The sequence below is a fragment of the Octopus bimaculoides genome, chromosome 23 (assembly GCF_046866305.1).
Source record: "Octopus bimaculoides isolate indiv1 chromosome 23, ASM4686630v1, whole genome shotgun sequence".
In the NCBI taxonomy this organism is placed as follows: domain Eukaryota; kingdom Metazoa; phylum Mollusca; class Cephalopoda; order Octopoda; family Octopodidae; genus Octopus; species Octopus bimaculoides.
Genome location: NC_142950.1, coordinates 23,222,180 through 23,235,295, shown reverse-complemented (window position 1 = coordinate 23,235,295; position 13,116 = coordinate 23,222,180). Strand labels below are relative to the sequence as shown.

The window sequence follows — 13,116 nt, the reverse complement described above, 5'->3', positions numbered from 1 at the left end:
GGGTGGGATTTGAAAGCTTCTGGCTGCTATTTCTACTTGGTAATTTGACCGCGTAAATGCTTCCTCGTTGTTTTATTATTGATTTATTTTACAGACTTGTTTATCTGTTACCAATATTCTCCCGACTCGGTACTCTGTCAACAAACGGCTCTTGTTACTGGGCCAGAAATCCAGAATCCAGAGAATCTATTATGAGTGTACATCAGCAGCAAGCTTATCCACTTGAATGAATATACTAAAAATTAAATTAAAGTCAATGTATTAAGACTTGTACTGCTCCATACCACATACGATGTATAAAAACCACACTATATTTCTATAAAGTTATTACTCATTCAGCACTGCCTTGCTATTTTACATTAGACGTTAGAAATTATATTATACGTAAACGTTAGAAATGCAGGAAATTTAGATCCACATTATCAGTTTGAGGGCCATTTGGCTGTTATTTCTAGCAAATCGAACTACAACAATGATGCTCTTTTGTTGTTTCGGGTTACATATGGTTGTCTTAACGATGACGATGAGATAATTACAACCATATGAAACTCAGCTCCTCATTATCTATTTCAGGGATATTTGCTAGCTATTTCTAGCAAATCGAACGACAGCGACGTTGCTCTTTTGTTGTTTCGCGTTTCATGTGGTTGTCTTAACGATAACGGTTAGATATTACAACCATATGAAATTCGCAATAACTAAAGAACCGTGTTGTAATTCTGTTTGCAAGAAATAACAACCAAATCTTCGTGATATCATATCTTACTGTCTTTAAAAAATGAAGGATACACTAAATAATGTGATTCTAAATACAATATATCTAAAAATACTTTTGATCATAAGTTTGCTGGATCAACGCTGACCTGGGGCTAAACGATTACATCAAACCTCTATGGTATCTATTACGAGAACTTTTATGTGAGCGCTAAACTTTTCTAGAAATAGTAATCAATTTCCCTCCGGTCACAAGGGTGATGACTGAAGGAAACATTTTATGGACAGGTTACAAAATGTGTGCAAGTTAAGAGAGAAAACGAAAAAGGAAATGAAACTGAAAATAAAAAAAGGGTACTGTCATCCCTAAAAGACTACCAAAAATCCTTACGAATCCTGAATTATCTTGATAACTAAGGGTTGGTACCCTCTCCAGCTGTCATTTTCTTGCATACAGGTGCATGCTAAGTATAGGCCCATTCAGTGGTGTTTTGTTCACAAATCCCACCCATCTTTAAACAAATTCACTTTGAAATGAAGTGGGAACCTTTGTCGCCATCCTCATTTTTCTCTGCAATTGAAATTTTAAAAAGTCAATCGGTGCTTGACCGAAGAGCAAAGTGTCTGTCTTCAACCTTTTCTGTTGCACCAACCATATAACCTTTTTTTTAGCAGAGTCATCAAACAGAAGAACGCTGTCTGCTCTTTCGAAGGACGATATTCACAATGGATTCAGCTGTTAGTCCAATCCATCCTACCCATAATAACTGCTTCCAGGAAAACTCCACAAGATAGTGATGTTCGGGACTGATCTGGTGTATGCAGAATGGTTTTGTCATTCAGCATACATCTTGGACGAGCTAGGCACTTTCATGCCTAATGTTTCCCTAGTAGTACTGCTAAATCAGGGATTTCTGATAACTGTCCAATACTCTCAGACTAAAAGTCCTCCAGAACAGACCAACCTGTTGGTTTTGGTTGTCATCCAGAGTTTTCCTATAAATATTGTCACTCATACCCACAGCTAACTTTCAGATGAATACTATTGTGATCGCATTTCTTAACTAGTACAGAGTTGTGGATGTCCGACAACATTTCAGATGCCTGATGCCCAATCTTGGTATTTACCTGATTCAGTACTGCATCTCTGTCAAAGAGGTGAGCTGTAGGAACATGGCCTCACTTGTTTACCATCCATTAATCATCGTACATGCCAAAGCCTCAAGTGCATTTCTGTGCATCATCAACCACGGCCCTCTGTGCAGAGGTTGTTGACAACATGTCCCTTCTACAAGAAGTGAATGAGCAGACACCCCACCCTAGTCAGACAAAAACAGAGCAAAGCACAATGGTCAGATTTTAATATGTAACAGAGGATATGTATGGCATCTTCTCGGCCTATTTCTAGATAAGACTGGCTACTCTGTTCATAACCTCGATTCAGTTCTAATCTGTCTGGAGGTCAAGATTGAACGAATCCCTAAGTTAAGTGGTCCATCTGTTCAGTACCCTATGACACTGTCTGATAGCATGTACTTGCTTCTCCAGGTGTCAAGCTGCTGGCTTATTAACTTATCATGGTCAATCATATCTCTCATATTCCTTTATAATATTCTTTTCTGCTCTAGGTACAAGGCCCGAAATTTTGGGGGAGGATGAAAGGCAAAGTCGACCTCGGTGGAATTTGAACTCAGACCACAAAGCCAGACGAAATATCGCTAAGCATTTCGCCCGGCGTGCTAATGTTTCTGCCAACCCACCGCCTTATATACCTTTATAACATTGCAAACTATCTCGACTTTCAGGGTGTCCTGCTTTTTGTTTCAGAGGCCCTGTAAAAATTAAGGGTAGTGCCCATAACTCTTAATTTTTACAGAGGTTTGGAAAATGATAAACGAGTGACAATTATTTGGACACCTAAACACACAAATATAATTGGAAACACAAAAGCAGATGAATTAACGAAAGAAGGAACACTGAAATGCATTGAGTTACTTCCCTTCAGTTCTAAGCTTGCTTGTTACTTATTGTTTTGTTTAACTTGTCATATTTTAATAAAATATTCAGAGTGAATCAATATTTCAACTATGGCTGCCTGATTAATAAGCCACACGTAAAGCCTCCTCTTATTTTATCTAGTTATCTATATCATTATAGCATGACATAACATGGTGTCAGAGTAAGGTTAACCTCCTGCCACAAAAAAAAGGTATAGACAGAGTTCGAGTATTTATTCTCCCCCTTTAACTTTGTTTATATGCGCATCAAATGCACATGCAAGCTGTTTGAAACTGAAGTACTCTAGACACATTTTAAGCGACTACAATTAGTCTGAACAGGATAAGTTTGAATCCACCAGAACAACAGAGCTTCGAAGGAAATTTAGCTGAAAGCTACAAGGTCTAGGAACAACAGCATGACTTTTATCGACTTGCTGCAGTAGATATGGTAAAAGATGGAAAAGTGCTGGCTGCAACTTGTCTCCACATTACTGGATCCAAAATGCAACAGGTATTTAACTCTTTTAAATTTGAAAACCCAGACAATAAAAACAAAATTATTATTGTTATTGCCCTGAAAAAAGCATTACATATGTCCACTATCTATTTTTTAGATGAACTCCGTTACCACCAGAAAAATTTGAGCTAATTGAGGAGCAAGGGGAGCGACCGCTTCCCAGAGCACATTTTTCAAAATTGGTGTATTTTCAACATTTTTTTTAAACGCTTATGTTCACTAGTACGATTTAAGTGTTGTCAATATGAGAATTGGTGGCCTTTCCCACAATAGACTTGAGGATTGTCGCCATGATCTTCAGTGCTCAATTCAGCCCGAAATCCAGCATCGTTAAACTATATGTCTGGTCCTTATGTCTTTAGTAGCTGATATTTCCATAATTTCTCAGTCATGTGTAGCTGCAGATACGCCGACTTCAAGTTGACGATTGTGGAAGCCTTTGTCTTCTGTCTTCATTCTCGCAATGTTTCCCTGCAAAGGTCGGTAAGCTCGCCGCCTGTGTGGTACGATGCGTGGACATTCAGCTCTCAAAAGTCCAATACCAACCTGACCTTGCCTTTCATTGGCTGCACCACTGCCATTAGCAGCAGTACTCCGCTTTTTACTTCCACCTTCCAAGGGATTAGTACCCTCCTCGATCATCTCTCCACTTACCCCTGGAACTTGCTCCTGACATCTCTTTTCAGGGTATGCTGATAACAGCTTACCCTATTCCTCAACGTTAGGGGCTTTCTTTTCCAGTGCCACTCAAGTATCCACCGCTGACCGTCGAACACTGCCTGGAAATCCTTATCTACGATGGTGTATGCAACATAGCTCTCTCCAGGGCTCTCTCCACTCTCCTGTTGCAAACTCACATCACCATCCTGTCTTCACTAACCGTGACGCCTCCTAAGTGGTGGATCGTGTATATGTCCATCACTACATCAACGCCATCACCACATATTTGCTCGCAGACTTATTTTTGTTCCCTGTTCCAACATCTCCACTTTACTGCTACCTTTACATCTAATCTCACTGTCATCAACTGCCCTTACACTACCCATACTATTCCATATTTCAGCCAACTTTGAGGTCAATAAGGCCGTTGTACAACCCATGTCAATGAGGGTTTTTAGCACTTTCTGTCCGAGAGCCTCTACTTGCTTGCAGGAAGAAACTACCGAGGTAAGTAGTCTCCCTTTAATTCTTTTCTGGCTGCAGTTGTAGCAAACTGGTTCGGTCTTCGGCTCCTTGAAATCCCTCGCTATGTGCAGACTCTGACACCTAAAACACGAGCCATTATTCATCAATCGCCGCCTGACGTTGTAGGCTTCCGCAGCTGCCATCGTCACTGCATTCCGCCCGGCGTTTCACGTCAACACACGGGCTTGAGCAATGAATTCAATCATAGACATCTCGCTGCCCGGCAGCTGTTGCAGCCGCACAGATATCTCGTCGGGGAAACCCTTCATGAGCGTCAGCCACGCTGCTTTTTCTATGCCTTCCCCCATAAATCCAGAGATCGTGGCCAACCTTCGAATTTCTGCCGCATACACGTCCGCGTACTCTCCCACCATGCTCGTCGCTAAGGAGGTGCACTGGACAGCAATGCCCCACCCCCACTCGCTATTCAATGGTGCGCCCTCAGATTTATTCCATTTTAGTGGATCCACTTTAGCATTATTACAAATTCGTGCCTGCCCGGAACATTCCACAACACACCCATGTACCAAAGTCTGGCGATGGGCCTGTCTCCCATCTACCTCGCTTTTCCTAGTTTGGCAAACGCAGCTTACGAACCTTCCGTGCACGCTTCCTTTAAGTGCCGTTCAATATTTTTCCGTCCAGTTGGTCCGCTTCGTCCATTTTGAGGTACAGTACTAGCGCGTTTCCTTCCAAATGCAGAATCACGAGACCTGCCGCATCCTCAATGCCTTACAGCCTGGCAGCTACTTTGATCTTCCGAATCCTGGTGATAACATCTCCCTCGCCACAGAAGTGATTCTTATTTTTGTTGACAAATCGTAGAAAAAAAATTGCCATTTCTTATTGTTCATTTTTAAAGAATTAGCATTTTATTGTATCACTATTTTTATATTTATTTATTAATCATTTCTATTTTTTACTTTTTTTTTTTTTTTTTTTTCAAATTCTTTTTAAACTTTATATTTTTTTCACTTTCAATTCATCCCTTAATTTTTAACTCCCTAACTTAAATACTTGTACACTTTCATCATTGATACCTCGACACCGATCTCTTATAGCTTTTCTACTTCTCTTCCACTCTATTTTTCGTTTCTTACCTACTACACTCTATCTGGGAGCAAATACATGTGCTGTCCAAGCGTGTTTTTCGGCTCAATACTTGCATACTCTTTGGGTTTTCTATGTACCTCAGGGGCTAGTCTAAAGTATAATCCTTTCAAAGTCTCTCTAAAATTTATACATCTAACGCTAGCAATACTCTATTAATTCATTTTACCGTACTTTATCCTGAATTCTGCTACTCTTTATGCAATATGCCTTTCTGACAGTATTCTGCTTTATACACCTTATGTAATCCTTCATAACTTTTTCTTTTGAATTTCAGGAAATTTTTGCGAATTTGTGTTCTGCACACGAGAATTCAGACGATTATACAAAAAAAAATTTATGTGATTTAAGGGAGATTTAGCTGTTGTTTTTAGCACATCCCACGACCGCGTGATACCGCCCTCATTTCCTTACCACTCTGACATGTATCGATGGTTTTCAATATTTTTCTCCCCATAAACACATTTAATGGAATGATGATGCACCCAGGTGTAGTCCATTGCTGGGATTTAAGCAAAAAATTCGGACTGTCCGTCGTATTTTAAACTTCGATTTAAAGACAAAAATTCGAAAAAGTGTGGAAATTTCAGGATTTATGGGTATGGGAAGGAGGGTTTTAAAAACAAATTATAATTTTTTTTTTTTTAGTCATATGAATTTCCATTTGTAGAACACAAATGCGAAAAGATTTTCTGAAAATTCTAAAAAATTAAAAAGTTATGAGAAGTTATATGGGATGTTTAAACCAGAATTCTGCCTGCTTTTTTTGTTCTCTCACAGGAGTTAACAGCTTCACTTTATTCACTATATCCTACAATATTTTTATCTCTTCAATTCAGGAATTTCTAATATTTCTACCATTCTCCTTTGGTCCTATACCAGCGATCCTAAGCCTATTTTAATTTTAATGAACTCTATGTCATTATCGGCTCTATGTTCACTCAACACTTACATATTTAGTAAAGAGTTTTATACTTTAGAGTTTTAACTTTAGTTTCTTCCATAACTTTCGGTTTTGGCTTTAATTCCTTGATGTCCACCCCCACCCCCCTACTATTTTTCTTTTAAGCCCTGGCTTGTCACATTTTAGGGTCACAGGAATAGTTCTGGTTAGGTTAGCTTCATTCCATTCCCTCTCACTTTACTCATGTGGTTTATAGCCAACATCCATCATACTTCCTCTACCACCCAGCACACTCTGTAAAGTGGTTAGTGTTAGGAAGGGCATCCGTTCATAGAAAGCAAGCCAATTGGCACCTGGTGCCACTCTCTAGCTTGCAGACTCCTGTCAAATTGTCCAACCTATGCCAGCATGGAAAGCAAACTTTAAATGACGGTATACATGCATATATTCATGTATGTATGTATATATATATTTAGTAGCGTGAAGACAGATTAGACTAGATTCATATCTCCTGTTTAATAGGTCGTTTACCTATATATATATATATATATAGGTAAACGACCTATTAAACAGGAGATATGAATCTAGTCTAATCTGTCTTCACGCTACTAAATACTCATTCTCTAAGTATAATTAAATATATAATACACTACACCTCCTAAGCTAAACTAAATATGCATAAAAGAACTTTCCCTCTAAGTATTATTAATTATAAGTAGATACGAATAAGACCAGAGTTAGCCCCCTTTTCACCTAAATTTAAGGTTGCTACCCTGTACTAACACCGCCGGTGCTATAAATATACGACGGATCCCTCAATCATAAAATCACGTGGAGATGCACTTGATTAAAACCGGAATAATGAGCTTAAATAGCACCCACCTTACATCCCCTTACAGGAAGACCAACACAACTTCAACTAAAACGTAAGGCTTGCTTTACCTATCGCTATTATTACACCACCATATACATTAATATACCCACCAATCACTTCTACTACATCCCTCGCACCACGAACTCTCAACATACTCCTCAACATTCTGACGAGATCTGCCAAACCATTGGCTAGATTGAAACGTACGTAAATGACTATTACATAACATTCACAATGACTCACTACATAACCTCAACCTCCACAATATAAAACAAAGGCTAACTAGCCCAACAGAACTGCTTCTTCTCGTATTTGTTGCTCCATTCTCCACATAAATATATATATATATATATATATATATACACACACACACACACACACACACATGTATGTGTGTCTGTAAGTATGTATATATGTGTGTGTGTGTGTACATGCATATATATATATATATGATTTAGTTAAGAGGATTCTTAAGAATCAAGGCACATTATATAGGACACCAGAAATAGCTAGGTACAAGGACATTGTGCTCACGGTGAAATAAAATAACATTGTAGGCTTCAAGTACTGGCAGGATACCACAGATATGCAAGTATCAAATTCAATTAATAACCATAGGTCTGAGTCACCACTGGATTGTTGATGTGATGTAGGTATAAAAAGTAATTTTAAATGGTGTTTAAAATTTATGACAGCCATTTCTGTGGAATTTTGTTTAATGTGGTTGTATGAGATTACATCATACTATGTAATTCACTATCATCAGGTAAAATTTTTAACAGGTAACATCAACTTGGACATAGCCAACATTTGTTGAGCTAGTAATGCATTCAATTTCTATGCTCATATGTATAGAAGAAAGTGTGGTCTAAAAGAGGCAGTTAACAAACAAAAACAAGAAATCATTGAAGTATACAATGGGAAAATATAATTACAATTATCTAATTTAGTTTATGTTTGAACATAAACACAAAATACCAAATAATCTGAAATTTCTATAGACATACTGGAGCCTGAGATTGTAATTAAAGCCATCAAAACCAAAGCAGACTTATCCTCAGTTAAAGGAGACATACAAAGGAATCCACCGACCACCAGCATCATACATCAAACTATCATCCACTTTCATCCCTTCCTCCACATATGTATGCACAACAGATATACACATATATATTCATATTTACATAAATATATATATCACATATTCACATACACACACATATAATATAGCACTAATTTCAAAATAATGATAGAATAGAAGATTAACAATTGGTTAATTAACCAAAGTGGATTATAATCATATTTAATGATCTCAATGTGCATGTGGGTGTCTGTGTACATGAAAGCGGGTATGTATACATGTATATGAATATACTCTCTTTCTCTTTTACTTGTTTCAGTCATTTGACTGCAGCCATGCTGGAGCACCGCCTTTAGTCGAGAAAATTGACCCCAGGACTTATTCTTTGTAAGCCTAGTACTTATTATATTGCTCTCTTTTTGCCAAAACACTAAGTTACGGGGACCTAAACACACCAGCATCAGTTGTCAAGCGATGGTGGGGGGACAAACACAGACACACACACATACATAAATATATATATATATATATATATATATATATATACGATGGGCTTCTTTCAGTTTCGGTCTACCAAATCCACTCACAAAACTTTGGTCGGCCCGAGGCTATAATAGAAGACACTTGCCCAAGGTTCCACGCAGTGGGACTGAACCTGGAACCATGTGGTTGGTATTGCGTATGAATGAGCATGCTAATATGCTCGTGACCATTCATATAATGAGAATGTGTGTGTATGCTGATAACATATCAATATACTTAGAAATATGCTACCATCACTCCAGACCAGCAGTGCATGAAATTCCAACAACTCAAGCTTTGTTTCTAAACTTTCTGTTAAACCTTATTTACAAACATGAAAAGCTTTATTTCTACTACAGTCACTTATATAATAGATCACATTTTAAATTACAACATTTAAATACAAATAAAAAAATTTTTAAAAAAGGTAGAAAAATTTTTTTAAATAATAAAAAAGAGGTAAAGCAGCAGAAGATGGAGGGGAACAAATGATGTGCTCAGCTGCACACCAGTCATGATGTTGCTATGGAGATTAGCCAGCAACACTGCAGCCACTACCTCTCGTGGGTCCCATTTCTCAAACAGGCCATTGTTATCTAGATTTTGTACTCTCCCTTTAAATCTCTCTCTTTCTACTGACCATGTCTTTTCATTCTTTATTTTATTCTATTATACATTTAAATTAATGGTCAATCAACCTTTCTTTGGATAATAGCTGCTATATCTTGGTATCCATATCTTCCTTTGAAATTCATTTTTTTTTTTAACCTTACTGTGTTTAATTACTGACTTTTTACTGAATTTGTCGGTCTATGGCTATTACTCCCTTAAGATAAATCATAAATGGCAATATGCTTAGTACATTTGTTGCCTGTGCAATAGGTTGAGCTTACTCTCTGTACTAGAGGATGCTTTCAACAACCACAAATCATTCCAATGACTAGTCTATTAGTTCCCTTCTCAGCACCCTTGTATAAATGGCTACTCACATGCACACACACACACATATATATATATATATGTACACTTTATATGTATGTTAGTGTTGATGTAACATCTATTATAACATTATAAAATGGCTGAAAGCAAATGGAATAAAAATCTGCTCTCTTCACCTCACTTCTTTTATCTGTTCTATCTATGTACATTCTCTCTACCATTGTATCTCCTAGATTTTCAGAATGATGTGAAGGTTTAGCCAAACCTCAGCCACAGTTGCTCTTGTTAGCCATGGATTTGGCAGAGACATCAGTGTGAGAACTGTTTGATTCTTCAAATCCCTATTACTGCTACATGTATACATACATATATAGAGTATGATGAGTAAATTTTCACCATTTTGTATTTTTAATTTCACACATGCACATAGTTTATTTTTGATTTTGCTGACCACACAGTATAATAGGGTCAGCTGGGCAGTCTGTGAGAAAAACAACACCAGGACGCAATTCACTCTGCCAGAAATTTGGAAACGACATGCTGTACTGCTTGCCATTCATGCCAGAAGTTTAAACACAGGCCGACATCAAGTGCTTGGAGGAGGTAATGTTGCCCTGGGTCAAGAGGGTGGAAGACCCTGTGTCTGGCAACAGGACTCTGCACCATGCCACACAAGCAAAACTCAATCATGGTTGTCAGACAATTTCTGCAACCACATCACCCCTAACATTTGGCCACCTAACTCCCCAGACTGCAACCCCCTTGATTATTATGTGTGGGGCGCAGTCGAGCGTAGACCAACAAAACTCCTTGTAGCACTAAAGATGAACAGAAAGCAACTATTATGGCAGCATTCACCAATTTAAACAAGGAGACCATCCAGAAGAGTTCCAAAGTCATCTGGAGATCATGGCTGAAGCCAATGGCAATTTTATTGAATAAATTTACTCTTTAGTATTTCAAGATAATTTTACGTAACTTTGGTAAATATATCTGTTAAAATGAGATATATACATATATACACATACATACAGTAACAAGCAAAAACAGAGAATGATTTACATTTTTTTTAATGTTGAAAAAGCTAATGAACGTACAAATTCGTAATTGGTTTCATAAACACAGTTAACCATTAGCTAAATTCTCTAGAAAATCTAAGTTTGTACAATGGTCTTAAAAGTTAATAACACTAACACTAGTTCCGTCCATATGTCTCATGTGCAAAGTAAGAGAATGATTAGATTCCTTTAGAAATTTTTGGAAATTTCAAACATTGTTTGCATTTGCAGGTTTAACGTTACTACTGTCTCAGTATTGTGCTAGCTGCTGAACATGGCACACCGCACTAAAGTTACTCCTGACCTCCAAAAAGAGATTGTCAGGATGAAAGTTTCAGGAATGACTCTCTCGGCTATTGCACAAGACATAAGGAGATCTAAGAGTGCAGTTTCACATGTTCTTAAGCTCTATGAAAAAACTAAAGGTTTTGAACCGAAAAAGGCAACTGGTAGATCACACAAAACCACCATGCAAGATGATCGAGCCATGAAACGATACGTATTGAACGATCCTTTGTGAGACTGCGGCTGGAATTTCTAAGAAAATAAAAGTAAATAATGGTACAGAAGTGAGCTGTTTTACAGTGTCTCATCGTCTGAAGGAATTTGGATTAAAGACTTGTTCTCCGGCAACAAAACCTACCATCAGCAAAAGACTTTCTTTTGCAGAAGCTCATTTGAACCGGAGGGATGAAAACTGGTCAAAAGTTCGTTTTAGTGATGAAAGCAAATTCAATTTAGTAGGTTCTGATGGTAGACTGTATGTTAGACACTTCACAGGAGATCAGCTAAAATCCAAGTGCCTGAAGAAATCTACCAAGTTTGGAGGAGGAAGTGTCATGGTGTGGGGAATTATTTCTTCTGAGGGAGTTGGCCCTCTAGTGTAGATTAAAGGGACTATTAATGCTAATAGCTATTTGAATTTGGTTGAACAGCATGTGATCCCAGCATTATGAGCATTTCCGAATCAACCATGCATTTTCAAGCAAAATAACTCCCTTTGTCATACTGCAAAGCGTGTCACTGGATTCTTTAGTGAAAATATCCAAGTAATGAAGTGGTCAGCACGAAATCCAGACTTAAATCCAATTGAAAACCTACTAAAACAAATTTATGGAAGATATTAGAAGAGGAAAGTAACACCTGACTTGTGCAGGAAACTTATGTCCTGTGGCAATCGATGTGCAGAGATGATCTGTAACAAAGGTCTACAAACATCAAACTGTATTAAGTTCATATTTACATTTCTTTCAATCATTATTATGGTTTTGAGTTAATTGAAGCATTTTATGGTTTGATTGTTCTCTCACTTGGACGAAACTAGTATTGGTGTTATGAACTTTTATTAAGACCACTGTACAAACTTACACAGAATTTAGTTAATGGTTAACCATATTTACGAAACCAATTGCAAATTTGTATGTTTACTAACTTTTCCAAAATTCAAAAGAAATATTAATCATTCTTTTTTGTTCACTACTGTGCAGAGAGTGGGTGTTTGGGCTAAATTTGACAGTTTGCATAAAAGGAAAAGAAAACACATATCATCTGAAAATAAAAGCATTTTTTGAAAACATCCAAACATATCAACCAGATTATGACTGAGGTAACAGTTACCTTAAAGTTGCTACCCTCAGCTCCTATCACAGCCTCAATACAGGTTCAAGACCCATCTTGCTTGCCAAAGCCTGGATTTCCTTGTTTGGATCTTCCATCACCTTGTCCAGCAGTTGTTAGATGAATCCCAACATGCAGATGCAGTCAGCATGTGCACTGTGCCCCTTCCTGCTGGCCACAGATTTGTAGTCTCTGTTGCAGCTCTCGATATCACATCTCATAACCTTCACAGTGTTTGCAGAACATTAAACAGAAGTGATGACGTCGGCATTTCGTTATCCAGCATGAATCATGATGCAGATAACTCTTTTCCAATATTCAGATGGCTTCAAGCCCTCCATGTTAGCTAACTTTTTCTTAATTACATGGGCTATGGTCTCACTTGGCTTGTCGGGTCTTCTCAAGCACAGCATATCTCCAAAGGTCTCGGTCACTAGTCATTGCCTCAGTAAAGCCCAAATAATCCTTTCTACTAAAGGCACGAGGCCTGAAATTTTGCAGGCGGGGCACTAGTCATTTACATTCACCCCAGTGTTTCATTAGTATTTTGCCCAGCGTGCTAACAATTCTGCCAGCATGAAACCTTAATAATAAT

General features: G+C 37.9%; 1 long non-coding RNA gene across 2 annotated transcripts; it reads left to right on the top strand.

Annotated features, from left to right (window-relative positions):
• Positions 1–433: 433 nt before the first annotated feature.
• LOC106876971 (uncharacterized) lies at positions 434–10,021 on the top strand. Of its 2 annotated transcripts, none has more exons than XR_001410313.3 (3): positions 434–3,225; positions 4,295–4,398; positions 5,804–6,928. It is a non-coding gene; the product is annotated as an uncharacterized LOC106876971 (long non-coding RNA). The 2 variants fall into 2 exon arrangements; XR_001410312.3 differs by lacking the exon at positions 5,804–6,928 and adding an exon at positions 8,705–10,021 and having other exon boundaries at positions 435–3,225.
• The last annotated feature ends 3,095 nt before the right edge of the window (positions 10,022–13,116 follow it).